At 46.4% G+C, this 14,822-nt stretch overlaps 1 long non-coding RNA gene across 1 annotated transcript; it reads right to left on the bottom strand.

The window, feature by feature from the left end:
- Nucleotides 1–3,768: 3,768 nt before the first annotated feature.
- LOC141051252 (uncharacterized) lies at nucleotides 3,769–9,256 on the bottom strand. Its single transcript, XR_012220606.1, has 4 exons — nucleotides 9,186–9,256; nucleotides 8,380–8,466; nucleotides 5,371–5,461; nucleotides 3,769–4,112 (listed from the first exon to the last, which is right to left on the bottom strand). It is a non-coding gene; the product is annotated as an uncharacterized lncRNA (long non-coding RNA).
- Nucleotides 9,257–14,822: the final 5,566 nt, after the last annotated feature.

Raw genomic sequence — 14,822 nt, 5'->3', positions numbered from 1 at the left:
CATCTATGATCAAGTCGTGAAGCCAGATATGGAGTCGGAGCAATTTAACCCTGCGCTGGAAGACAGGACGGAGCAGAGATGACCAAGTCTTACTGCACAGTGAGCACAACTTCACACTCTTCCTTGCATTCAGATACACGAGGGGATTCAGGGCCAAACTGGGACTAAAAAGCAGCCCTTGTACACAAAATTCACCAGCCCACACACAATAAGTGTCCTCAACGAAAAATCGTAGAACACTGAGAGGTCATGTGGGATTTTGCTTTATTCGTTACCAGGGCCAGAGTAAAGTATTTTGGTGCCCAAGGCAGATGAAGACGAAGGTGTTAGGAGTGGCGGAAGGCACTAAAAAAAAAAAACAATTATTAAAGTGTCTTCGACACTCGGGGGCCACCGTGCTGCAGGTGATATGACCGCTGCTAGAGAGGCAGACCACTATGGTATTAATGTGCACGGGGTTAACTGCACCCGGAGTGCACCGAAGCAAGCCCTGTTAAAGACACAGAGCCGCAACCTTAAAGCACACAAAAATGCTGTGTCCGTTTAAGCCACAGAACAACAGCGACACGGTAATAAAGGGTCACAGGAGCAGTCTTAAATGTCAGAACTACTCAGACAAGACCTACCGTGAAAAAGAGGTGCGAGACGTCACAACTGTGAACGCTCGAGGAACTGCAATCGCAGCGCGGTGTGAACGGAGCCTCAGCTGGCGCGATGCAGGACGCTAGCTGCTGAGACAGGAATAGCTGGAGCGCGCTGGCGCTGCTACTGGCGGCTGCCCAATCACTCACACAATCGTATTATCAGAGGGAAGGGGTTTCTTAATAAGTCAGTCATCAGTCCAAGCATCCGTCACCATACATACAGCAGCAGCATGAAAATACTAGCGCATGGCATAGCGGCCATGCGCACTTTTTATAGCGTGCGGGACCTGCCAGAAATCTCCAGAGGCCTGAGCTAAGCCAATAGAATCAGGAGCAGGACCTGAGCACCTGACTCCTGAACTCCAATGGGAGCTCATTCCAGGAGCATGCTCAGAAGCTGGCTGAAAGGACTTAGCCTCTGGAGACAAATGTGAGGATCTGGATCTCTGCATAAGTATGGCAGGACACCGATTCCTAACATTACCCCCCCCTCCTAAGGCCCCCTCCTCCCTGAGCCCTCCGGGCGAATGCCCTGTGCCCAACGGTGGCATAGGGCTCAAACTCTTCAGAGGGCGATCTTGGTGTCCAGGTAGGGGTTACAGTAACTCGAGATACCTGGAAGGCATCAGAGGAACCGAGGTCACCAGGTTTCAAGAGGGACACTTGGGATATAGTAGGAGCGGGAGTGACAGAGGCACGCTGCCGCGTGTCGACAGATGTCGCCACCCTCTTTTTAGGAGGGTTAGTCTGAGCACATAAGGTGCAAGCCTGAATAAATTTTTTTATGTCCCGAGCTCTATGGGGCCACCAATACGCATCAGCCAACAGTTTTGAGACCTGCATATAGCCCCGATGGTGGTGCGTGTTAGATGCATGTGCCCAAGCGAGCACCTGAGCCCTGAGATGAGGAGGGACAAAGGTCTCGATAGCCGGTTCAGACTCCAACCTTTGCGGGGAACCGGCTTCCGGAGAAATTGCACAGACATAGTGACAACCGCAGATGGATTCCTGGTCAGAGTCTGTATTAAAGTTGGTGCGAGACACCTCCATGGGCTCAGGGGGTAGAACCTCTGGCTCGTCTAGCTCAAGGGGTACAAAAAATTTGGGAGCCAAAACGGATTTGCGCTTGGAGTGAGCACGCTCCATACCGCGCTCCGAAAAACGGAGATCGATACATGAGGAGACTGAGATTAGCTCTTCCAAGCTAGTGGGAATCTCTCTAGTAGAGAGAGCATCCTTCACATGCTCTGCTAGACCTCGCCAAAAAACGGGGATTAGGGCCTTGTCGGATCATTCCAACTTGGACGCCAGTGTCCGAAAACGGACGGCATACTGGCTAACCGAGAGTGACCCCTGAGTAAGGGCGAGTAACTGCAGGGACGTATTATGCGTGACCCGAGGACCGAGAAAAACTTGCCTGATGGCAGTTAGCAAGTTAGCTGCGGACCGAATCTCGGGGTCACCACGCTCCCACAGAGGCGTAGCCCATTCCAGCGCCTTGCCCGACAGTAGGGAGATAACAAAAGCCACCTTAGCCCGCTCCGTAGGGAATTGCGCAGCCAGCAGCTCCAGGTGTATCGAGCACTGGCTGATAAATCCCCTACAGGAGGCCCAATCCCCAGCATATTTATCGGGCAACGGGAGGCGGGTAACTGTCGGTGCAAGGGCGGACATGGACATACGTCCTACCGCATCTGTAAGTGCCTGGACGGCAGCATCTGTAAGTGCCTGGACGGCAGCATCTGTAGCCTGCGCAGCTGCGAGAGACCTCTCAAGGGTAGCAAGACGAGCCTCGAGCTGACGCACAAGCTGTAACAGCTGCTGCTGATTTGCCATCTCTAGCTAGACCCTGGCGCTAGTATTATGTTAGGAGTGGCGGAAGGCACTAAAAAAAAAAAAAAAATTATTAAAGTGTCTTCGCCACTCGGGGGCCACCGTGCGGCAGGTGATATGACCGCTGCTAGAGAGGCAGAGCACTATGGTATTAATGTTCACGGGGTTAACTGCACCTGGAGTGCACTGAAGCAAGCCCTGTTAAAGACACAGAGCCGCAACCTTAAAGCACACAAAAACGCTGTGTCTGTTTAAGCCACAGAACAACAGCGACACGGTAATAAAGGGTCACAGGAGCAGTCTTAAATGTCAGAACTACTCAGACAAGACCTACCGTGAAAAAGAGGTGCGAGACGTCGCAACTGCGAACGCTCGAGGAACTGCAATCGCAGCGCGGTGTGAACGGAGCCTCAGCGGAAATACCGCGATATCGCTGGCGCGATGCAGCACGCTAGCTGCTGAGACAGGAATAGCTGGAGCGCGCTGGCGACTACGCAATCACTCACACAATCGTATTATCAGAGGGAAGGGGTTTCTTAATAAGTCAGTCACCAGTCCAAGCATTCGTCACCATACATACAGCAGCAGTATGAAAATACTAGCGCATGGCATAGCGGCCATGCGCACTTTTTATAGCGTGCGGGAACTGCCAGAAATCTCCAGAGGCCTGAGCTAAGCCAATGGAATCAGGAGCAGGACCTGAACCCCTGACTCCTGAACTCCAATGAGAGCTCATTCCAGGAGCATGCTCAGAAGCTGGCTGAAAGGACTTAGCCTCTGGAGACAAATGTGAGGATCTGGATCTCTGCATAAGTATGGCAGGACACAGATTCCTAACAGAAGGCGCCCATTTTGCCTTTCTAACCGGCCAATTCTTCCCTTTTCCATTAGGTCTATGACATCATGTGATTAATATAGAAAGAACACCGTGAGCACAACTCAAGATGGTGCTAAGGTTAGGTTCCCAAACCGTTAAAGCAACAAATATGAACCTAGCACTCAACTTAAAGGTATTTGTAAGGCGGTTTATTGTAGTACACGAAAAAAGACGTTTCAGTCAATGTGACCTTCTTCAGTTACGTGTGGTATATAGATTGTGTAGAGCTTATAGGCATCTATCAGAAAGGACGACGGTGCTCTAGGCATTGAGGAGAATGATCTGTCTAAGGTAATGAGCTTGTCAGTATATAGGAGAGGGGCAAACGTGCCTCCAGATGCGGTGTCCGCCTTACAAATACCTTTAAGTTGAGTGCTAGGTTCATATTTGTTATCATGTGATTAATAACTGACGAGCAGAATCCTGCTAAGTCAGGCACATATACAGCACATTTGTATCTCATGAACCTACAACTCCCAGTATGTCCTTAACAATGGTAAGGAGATGCTGGGAGCTGTTATCAGTCTTTATCAGACTGCGGACTATATAGGAACCACAGTACTGATGAGACGCCGTCAGTATCAACAAGTAAAAATGTACATCCTGGTACCTTATAAGTGACCTCTTCTCTGATTGAGTCTTTTCTTTCTCTTAGTCTCCATCTTGTCCAGACGCCATGATGACTTTTCTCATCCACATCTCCTTTCTTTAGACTTCCCTCTTCTCCAGCCTCCTGCAGCACATCCCGACACGGAGTCCTTTCAAAATAACTGTTATTAAAATGCTCCTGAATAAAAAATATCTGTCCATATTATGACCTAAATAAGCCTCCTATAGTATATGGCCTCCACACTGTCCTGTAGTCCATCTGTTCAGAGATGGGAGCTGGAAAAACACAGAACAACCACTGAAACCATATCATCAGAACAGAAAGCAGGTTACACTCACAATATGCCAAAAACAGCCCTATGCCTTAAATAGGGGGATTGTAAAAGGGAGCACAATGGACACTCCCAACATGGAATTATCTACTAAAGACATGGAGTCAACAATCCACCAAGAAAATAGAACAATATTTTGTATCATTAAATTGTAGCATCAAGAAGGCATACCCGTCTATATACACATATCTCAGGACCCCAGATATTCACCTCATTGGGGATACAGTTGTGGCATGCCTTTATATGACTGGGGATCGTCTGTAACGTGCTCACACCATCCACATCATGTGCGGTGAGTTCTTACACGTAGTTCCCGGGATGTGAGGCCAATATAAATCAGCTTACAAGTACATATGGCAGAATACACAACATGAGTTATATTTACTTGTCACTTTAAGATTAACACATTAGTTTTTGCCGGTATTAGATTGGGTCATGCACAATACCACTAACCAATGTATTCTGTCTATGCTTAGCCTAGAAACGTATTAGCGTGTAGCCATTACTAATTTGCCCATACCTAAGATGGAGTCTGGTCAACACGCCTGAGATGTGATGCGCCTCAGAGAATTGCCGATGGCACCTTTTCATTGACACCTGACAATCAGTGACGTCACAGGGGATTGTCGCATGTCCCGCCGTGTCACCTAGGTCGCCAGAAGTGATGTAATCTCCGCAGAGGCGTAGCTAGGGGTTCAGCTCAGGGGGGCAAAACATCTGAGTGGGCTCCTAACAGGAGAACATATCATTGGTGCAACCTGTGCAACCGCACATGGGTGCAAGAGGTATGGGGGCCCATATCTACCTCCAAAGAAGGTGCTCTTGGGCTGCAAAGGGCCCATATATTGTTCTTGCACAGGGGCCCTTTCTGTCTGTGTCTCCTTGTGGCCTCTAACTAGGTAATCATGCTATGGCGGTATAGGGGAACCTCAGGAGATGACCGCACTGTTATTGAAAATAAATCTCCATACAAAGACCAGCACTGATATTACCGCCATATGGTGACACATAGTGGTAGATACCAGTCCTACAGAACACATAAGAGATTACAGTACAGTTATAGATGGTGACTTACAGCTGATGTTCTTTCAGGTGGAGTCATTCACTTTTCCTCTCTATTCCATGTGGCCCAGACCGACATGTCTACTTCTCCAGCCAGGACTCATCTGCAGAGAATACAACAATGACACATCTGACTTCTCACATTTCCAGCACCATTCACATGTAGAATCTTAATCCTTGTGTCCAATCCCCTGCTCAATGCTGGATTCACTAAACCAGCTCAGACAGATGTCTGTCCAGCCTCTGTTTAAAGACCTCCATTGAAGGAGAACTCACCACCTCTCGTGGCAGCCTGTTCCACTCATTGATCTTCCTAACTGTCAAAATGTTTTTTCTAATATCTAATCTGTACCTTCTCCCTTTCAGTTTCATCCCATTGCTTCTTGTGTTTCCATGTGCAAATGTATTTCCAACCTGCACAAACTCCTCATCCTGCTGATACCCCAATACTGAGCCGCTGCTGCCATATGATTCCCAGAGCTCCTCTTACTGCCCCATATAGTAATGGCTAACATGAAAGGTAGACTCATCAATCCCTGACTGATGCACTAGCAGGATGCAGCAGACCTCCATTGAAAAAGGCTTCGTGCAGCACAGGTGCAACCCACTGATGAAGACAGCCAGTATCCAAAGAAAAAAGAGGAGCTGGCTGCGTAGTGGGAAAAATGCCCACAGATAAGGCTTGCATAGGACCTCAGTCACACAGTGCGGTGCAAAGTGTCTGAACAGCCTATTGATCACGCTCATAGTATTAGCAGGCGGGCTGTTCAGCACTATATACATGCATCACACAGAAAAAACAAGCCAACAAAAAGAGGCCCAGCTGCATCCTGCAAAAATGATAAAAAGTGCAAAAAGATAAAAATACATGGGGTATTAATCAGGGTCGGACTGTGATGTCTGGGGCCCACCAGGGGAATGGACTCTAGGGGCCCACCCTACAGCTATATGCAAATATCTGTCAGTCGTTATCCGCATTAGACTGTGTTCACACACAGCGGCTTTTTTCGCGTTTTTCCCGTGGATTTACCAAAATATCCGCTCAAAAAACGCTTAAAAGAAGCTTCCCATTCATTTTAATGCATTTTGCACTCTTGTGCATATTGATGCGTTTTTTTACCGCGAAAAAAACGATTCGCGGTAAAAAAAAACGTAGCATGCTCTTTTATTTTGCGGTAAATTCCGCATTTCTGGCTATTTTCTATGTGTCTGGGGACACGGCAAAAACGTGCAAAAATCGCGGCAAAAGCGCTCGTTTTCTGGGAAGGAGTCTTGTTTTAATGCAGAAATTTTCTGCATGCGTGTGCACATAGCCTTATAGTGGAGCTTCGGCTGTAAAACACAGGCGGCTCCTGCACATCTACTGTGCGCCCCCATAACTGGGATGTATAATTATGGTAGTTTACATTAATGGGGTTCTTTGGTTAGAACAAGTTATCAACAATCCATGGGCTCCACAGGATAGGTGATCGCTTAGGTCCGACCATTAGAAACTGCACTGATTGGAAGAATGAGGAAGTTTTATCGTTGATAGAACACTTATCCCCATTTTAAAATGTAGCGGCAGGTGGGATATCTGACCGCAGCTCCATTCATTCTCTTTGGGGCTTCTATAAAAGAAAAAAAGTGTAGCCACTGAGGAAAAGAATGGATCAGTGGTCAAGTCAGACATGCTACTCCAGTCTAATGGGGATAAAAAGTTCCACATTTTGCTGAATAGGTCCTAGCAGTCAGACCCCCACCAATCAATACGTTATCACTTATCCTGTGGAGAGGTGATTATTACTTTTTTCCACAGGAAACCCCTGTAAGTGCATCTCTGCAGCTGAGTACAAAGTATTTAATCTCTAATAGAAATAAAGAATCTTCTCCTAATTAATAGAACAAATGACCGCCATATACAACATAATCCCCTATACCAAGACCAATACTACCACATACAGGGGAGAAATCACACCATGACCAGACCACATATTGACCTAACAATACTACTTACAAGGAAAAATACTGCCACACCATCACCAGACCACAAATTACCACCACATACTGACCGAATATACAGTACTGATTATGAATACCAACCACAATACTAACAACACTGTTATTACCACCAGTCACATTATACACAGGAGCTCTGTATATAGTGTAAATGCACAGGTAATACATTGATCACCAGTGACATTATACACAGGAGCTCTGTATATAGGGTCAGTGAACAGGTAATACAACGATCACCAGTGACATTATACACAGGAGCTCTGTATATAGTGTCAGTGTACAGCTAATACAGTGATCACTAGTGACATTATACACAGGAGCTCTGTTTATAGAGTCAGCGTACAGATAATAGTTGTCACCAGTGACATTATACACAGGAGCTTTGTATATAGTGTAAAGATAATACAGTGATCACTAGTGACATTATACACAGGATCTCTGTAAATAGTGTCAGTGTACAGGTAATACAGTGATCACCAGTGACATTATACACAGGAGCTCTGTACACAGTACAATGTGCGTGTACATGCAATATATGTGCAAAGAAAATTGTTTCAGCTCATCCCCATCTGTTTTCCATGAGATGTATTCAATCCGAGCACGGACCAGTCTCCACCAACATCAGAAATATCAAAGAAAATGTAAAAGTCCAGCTCAAGGAATAAAAATGATGAAGCTTTATTGCAAAAATCCAATAAAAACAATTTTTCCAAGAAAAGGCTGCTATGTCCATAGAAAGTATACCCCAAAGGGATTACTTGGAACTGATCTGCAAGGTACCTGGATGCGCTTCGAACATCTAGTGTTCTTAAATTCAGGTAGTTTAAAAACACTAGATGTTCGAAACGCGTTCAGGTGCTTTGCAGATCAATTCCCAGTAATCCCTTAGGGGTATACTTTCTATGGACATAGCAGCCTTTTCTTGAAAAATAGTTTTTATTGGATTTTTGCAATAAAGCTTCATCATTTTTATTCCTTGAGATGGACTTCTACTTTTTCGTGTACATGTAATACACTGACTCACCAGTGACATCTGTAGTTAAAATCCTTCATCCTCGCTTTTCTTCTTCAACCAGCACAGACCGCCACTTCCACCAGCCAGGACTGGTCTCTGCAAAAAATAACACAGTCATCAATAGCTGATCGCTTCCAGAGCACGTTCCCCACTTTTCCCCTGACTTCTACACTACGTCAGATGAAGAAGAAAAGCGATATAGTACCGCCCTGCACAGTAACAGGAACTCCCTTTTGTTCCCTACATGGAAAACAGTTTACTAAAAAGTAAATTATATTACAGTAGTAATAATGTCCCTAATTGGACCCTAAAGAAATTATGTTCCCCACTTGTCACCATAAACTAATATATCATGTTCCTCATTCTGGCCCTCGAACAGTAATTAAGTCCCTCATCCTGGCCCCCTTTATTTAATAATCTCACCCAGCCTGGCCCCCTTTATTTTATAATATGCCCCAGCCTGGCCCCCTTTATTTTATAATATACCCCAGCCTGGCCCCCTTTATTTTATAATATGCCCCAGCCTGGTCCACTTTATTTTATAATATGCACCAGCCTGGCCCCCTTTATTTTATAATATGCCCCAGCCTGGCCCCCTTTATTTTATAATATGCCCCAGCCTGGTCCACTTTATTTTATAATATGCACCAGCCTGGCCCCCTTTATTTTATAATATGCCCCAGCCTAGCCCCCTTTATTTTATAATATGAACCAGCCTTGCCCCCTTTATTTTATAATATGCCCCAGCCTGGCCCCCTATGTCCCTTGTCCTGCCAGGCCCCAGATATCCATCCGGCTTCCTCAGCTATACATACCCGCCCACATATGTCCCATGTCCTGGTCCCTTTTACTGCCCCCTTCCCCCATAAATCAATCTTGGCCCCCCATATATATGCATCCTGGCTCCCTATATGCCCATCCTGGCCCGTTCCTCCTGTATATATACACTCACTGGCCACTTTATTAGGTACACCTGTCCAACTGTGTGTTAAGACTTAATTTCTAATCAGCCAATCACATGGCGGCAACTCAGTGCATTTAGGCATGTAGACATGGTCAAGACAATCTCCTGCAGTTCAAACCGAGCATCAGTATGGGGAAGAAAGGTGATTTGAGTGCCTTTGAACGTGGCATGATTGTTGGTGCCAGAAGGGCTGGTCTGAGAATTTCAGAAACTGCTGATCTACTGGGATTTTCACGCACAACCATCTCTAGGGTTTACAAAGAATGGTCCGAAAAAGAAAAAAAATCCAGTGAGCGGCAGTTCTGTGGCCGGAAATGCCATGTTGATGCCAGAGGTCAGAGGAGAATGGGCAGACTGGTTCGAGCTGATAGAAAGGCAACAGTGACTCAAATTGCCACCCGTTACAACCAAGGTAGGCAGAAGAGCATCTCTGAACGCACAGTGCGTCGAACTTTGAGGCAGATGGGCTACAGCAGCAGAAGACCACACTGGGTACCACTCCTCTCAGCTAAGAACAGGAAACTGAGGCTACAATTTGCACAAGCTCATCGAAATTGGACAGTAGAAGATTGGAAAAACGTTGCCTGGTCTGATGAGTCTCGATTTCTGCTGCGACATTCGGATGGTAGGGTCAGAATTTGGCGTAAACAACATGAAAGCATGGATCCATCCTGCCTTGTATCAACGGTTCAGGCTGGTGGTGGTGGTGTCATGGTGTGGGGAATTTTTTCTGGGCACTCTTTGGGCCCCTTGGTACCAATTGAGCATCGTTGCAACGCCACAGCCTACCTGAGTATTGTTGCTGACCATGTCCATCCCTTTATGACCACAATGTACCCAACATCTGATGGCTACTTTCAGCAGGATAATGCGCCATGTCATAAAGCTCGAATCATCTCAGATTGGTTTCTTGAACATGACAATGAGTTTACTGTACTCAAATGGCCTCCTCAGTCACCAGATCTCAATCCAATAGAGCATCTTTGGGATGTGGTGGAACGGGAGATTCGCATCAGGGATGTGCAGCCGACAAATCTGCGCCAACTGTGTGATGCCATCATGTCAATATAGTCCAAAATCTCTGAGGAATGCTTCCAGCACCTTGTTGAATCTCTGCCACGAAGAATTGAGGCAGTTCTGAAGGCAAAAGGGGGTCCAACCCCTTACTAGCATGGTGTACCTAATAAAGTGGCCAGTGAGTGTATATCCATCCTGGGCCCCTTCCCCCATATATATATCCATCCTGGCCCCTTCCCCCGTATATATATCCATCCTGGCCCCTTCCCCCGTATATATATCCATCCTGGCCCCTTCCCCCATATATATATCTATATTTATCCATCCTGGCCCCTTCCTCCGTATATATATGAATCCTGGCCCCTTCCCACTGTATATATATCCGTCCTGGGCCCCCTTCCCCCTGTATATATATCTATATCCTGGCCCCTTTCCTATATATATATATATATATATATACACAGTGGGTACGGGAAGTATTCAGACCCCTCTAAGTTTTTCACTCTTTGTTTCATTGCAGCCATTTGGTAAATTCAAAAAAGTTCATTTTTTTCTCATTAATATACACTCTGCACCCCATCTTGACTGAAAAAACAGAAATGTAGACATTTTTGCAAATTTATTAAAAAAGAAAAACTGAAATATCACATAGTCATAACTATTCAGACCCTTTGCTCAGTATTGAGTAGAAGCACCCTTTTGAGCTAGTACACCCATGAGTCTAATTGGGAATGATACAACAAGTTTTTCACACCTGGATTTGGAGATCCTCTGCCATTCTTCCTTGTAGATCCTCTCCAGTTCCGTCAGGTTGGATGGTGAACGTTGGTGGACAGCCATTTTCAGGTCTCTCCAGAAATGCTCAATTGGGTTTAGGTCAGGGTTCTGGCTGGGTCAGTCAAGAATGGTCACAGAGTTGTTCTGAAGCCACTCCTTTGTTATTTCAGCTGTGTGCTTAGGGTCATTGTCTTGTTGGAAGGTGAACCTTCGGCCAAGTCTGAGGTCCAGAGCACTCTGGAAGAGGTTTTCATCCAGGATATCTCTGTACTTGGCTGCATTCATGTTTCCTTCAATTGCAACCAGTTGTCCTGTCCCTGCAGGTGAAAAACACCCCCATAGCATGATGCTGCCACCACCATGTTTCATTGTTAGGATTGTATTGGGCAGGTGATGAGCAGTGCCTGGTTTTCTCCACACATACCGCTTAGGCTGGTTTCACATTTGCGTTTTTTTGCGCTTGAAAAAAACGCATACGTGCGCATGCGTTTTTTCCCCTATATTTAACATGGGTGCGCATACCTGCGCGCTGGCATGCGCACGTATGCGATTTTCATGCGCTGCGTTTTTTTGGGGTGTGCGTTTGTATTTCACAGACGCTACATGTTGCATTTTTTGGTCCTGCAAAAAAGCGCATGCGCACGTATGCGCACGTTTTGCGCTAAAAATGGCCATTATAGCCTATGGATGCGCATACGTGTGCACTGGCATGCGCATGTATGCTTTTTTTAGCGCTGCGTTTTTTTGGTGGTGTCCACTTGTTGTACTAGTTATAAACTTCTAAAGTCAAAAAAAAAAAGTCTATATAAAGGAGGTGCCTGCCAAAACTCTGCCACTACTACACTGACAGATTTGAGAGCAGACAGTCACCAAGGAACCCATTATCAGCGCAAGAATGTGAGTATATTAAATTATATGCCTGTCCTTTTAAATTATGTATGTACTAATGATTTTTATTATTTTTACATGCAGTATGTCTTCAGAATCCGAATATTCCCCATCGCGGCAGGAATTGGCGCAAGCAGACCGTGAGGTGATTATTTTCGTGCATCTGGTAAGTATATCTGCTGCTACTCCAAATCTCTTACGTTTTTTTCAACTTTTTTAAGACATCATCATCTTCTGCGGACGGGACTTCTGAGGGCGAAGAGCAGGAGCAGCGAAGCCAAGTCCCGGTGGTGATACGGAATGTATGTATCAAATGATTTGTAATGTTCTTTATTTTTTATCTTCTTTTTTTACTCTTTTTTATGTTTCTTTTTTTTGTAACTTTTTATTCAATTTAAATTTGATTATTCTACTGAATGTGTTTTGTCTAGGTTCCACAACGGGATGAAGACGTCTACCTGGATAATGAGCAGCTCATCAGCCTGGTCCAGGAGCATGCGCCGTTGTGGGACAGCCGTGACCGGCTGTACAAGGACAATGTGGTGACCCGGCGGCTATGGAATGAGGTGGCCGCAGCGTTGATGGATGGCTGGGACAGCGCCACAGCATCCTCCAAAAAGGCGTTTAGTGAGTATTTCCCTGCTCTGTATTGTGCCGCAGTGACTGTTGTCCTTGATGGCACTGTTGGGTTTCGTGCTAGGTATATTCTAGCAGGAAACCCAACAGTGTCATCGGGCTCTACAGTGACTGCTTTGAGTATTGTATTGCTATATTGTGCCGCAGTGACTGTTGTCCTTGACGGCACTGTTGGGTTTCTTGCTAGGTATATTCTAGCAGGAAACCCAACAGTGTCATCGGGCCCTACAGTGACTGCTTTGAGTATTGTATTGCTATATTGTGCCGCAGTGACTGTTGTCCTTGACGGCACTGTTTTTTTTTTTCCCAACAGTGGACAAAGTCCGAACACGTTGGCGTTCGATCAAGGACCGCTTCAACTGTGATGTTCGTGCTGAGGGCCAGGTTCGCAGTGGATCTGCGTCAAGGACCAGAACTAGATACCGTCACTATCACGCGTTGCAGTTCCTAAGACCGGTCCTTGCCACGAGATCGTAAGTATTATAAATTTTGGGTTTTTATTTTTATTAATCTGTGTTTTTCTAATCCACAGCTGATGCTTCTTGTAAAGGTATGGTAGTAATGATTTTCCTTTCTTCCACAGCACCTGGAGCAGCACCCTGCAACCTGGCCCTGGAGCGGTCCTTCCTCGGACGTCCTCTGACCCGTCCCAGCCATCCGACAGCCAGGAAGCACCTTGCAGGTCAGCCACACACACAGCTGGTGACCAGGAAGCTGGGCCATCAGGTGTTCCCCTGTCCCAGGTCTCTGCCACTGGTTATGCGGGCACTACCCGCCAGCGGCAGAGGGCCTTGGACAGGAATGTCTTGCCCGAGTTTATGCATTTGAGCGAGGCCTTTAATTCCAGCCTCAAGTCGCTGTCCGACAGAGTTGAAAGCGGTTTTGCACTCATGGAACGTGGTTTTAACCACTTTGAACACCGCTTCAATTCTGTAGAACAGCGCCTTGACCGTCTGGAGGCCGACCTCAACAGACCAGCACACCATTTTTTTAGTAAGATTGAAAAGGGCATGGCGGAACACCTTAGTCCTGAGCAACAGCTGAATGTGCTGCAGGCCTGCAACAATGCTTTCTTGCAGGCTATGCAGCATAATCGGTACGGTCAGCAGTCAGTGGTGTCATTTCCACCTGTGCCACCATTGACTCGCTTCACCTCACTACCGACTTGTGCTGCATACCACTGCACGGACACCTCTATTCAAAGCCAGGACACCCACCGTTACACCACCACAAGTCTGAGTGCAGCTGGTCACTTCACCGACACCACCATGGCAAGCGCTGCTCCTGTCTGGAGCACCACCGCCACTCCCATGCATGCGTGGAGCTCAGCCACCACTAGGCAAACATGGAACAGCCCTGCCGCTACAACAACATGTAGTAGCCCTGCCACCACCACTCCGCAAACCTGGACCATCACTGCCGCCACCAGTCCTCCTGCAAGGACGAGCACTGCCAACCAAGAGCAGTAGCAGCAGCCACCTCAGCAGCAGCCACCTCAGCAGCAGCCACCTCAGCAGCAGCCACCTCAGCAGCAGCCGCAGCCACCTCAGCAGCAGCAGCAGCCACCCCAGCAGACGGGGGACCTACACTCAATATTTGCCCCAAGTTCAAGGCGATATCAATCAAGGCGGGCATTGGACCAAAGTCGGTCCAGGCACACAAGCCTACGGCGACATGCCATTACAACAAATGTACCTGAACAGATTTCCTCTCCTCCAAGTGTTCCTAGTTTAATTCCCTTAACTGGACTACCTTCCCCTACAAGTTTTGTTGCCCCTTCCCCTCAAACACCGTCTTCAACTGCAAGTGTTGCATATTCCCTGCACACCCCCAAATTGAAACCATCTGCCCCCAAACGCCGGAAAAAATAATTTTTTGGTTTATTTTTGTGATTAAAAATAAATTTACATTTGTGGTTCACCATTACAAAGTTTCATTAATGTTGTTTGCGCCGCTCACACACACTGATGGGTAAATACATGTTAAAAACCAACCCAAGGCCTAGTATAGTCATATGTGAAATAACACGGACTAGTATAGTCATACCAAGGCCTAGTGTAATAACTCGAGTTTTACCAACTTGGATCTGGTTTCATGAAAAACAAACTGTTGAAACTTGTCAAGTTTCACCAGTTTGTTTTTCGTGAAACAAGCTCCTAGTTGGTAAAAA

Source organism: Dendrobates tinctorius, unplaced genomic scaffold (assembly GCF_039654945.1).
Source record: "Dendrobates tinctorius isolate UK_male_01 unplaced genomic scaffold, ASM3965494v1 ptg000156l, whole genome shotgun sequence".
NCBI lineage: Eukaryota > Metazoa > Chordata > Amphibia > Anura > Dendrobatidae > Dendrobates > Dendrobates tinctorius.
Note: the sequence above shows the minus strand (reverse complement) of the source record. Positions and strands in the feature narration are given on the sequence as shown.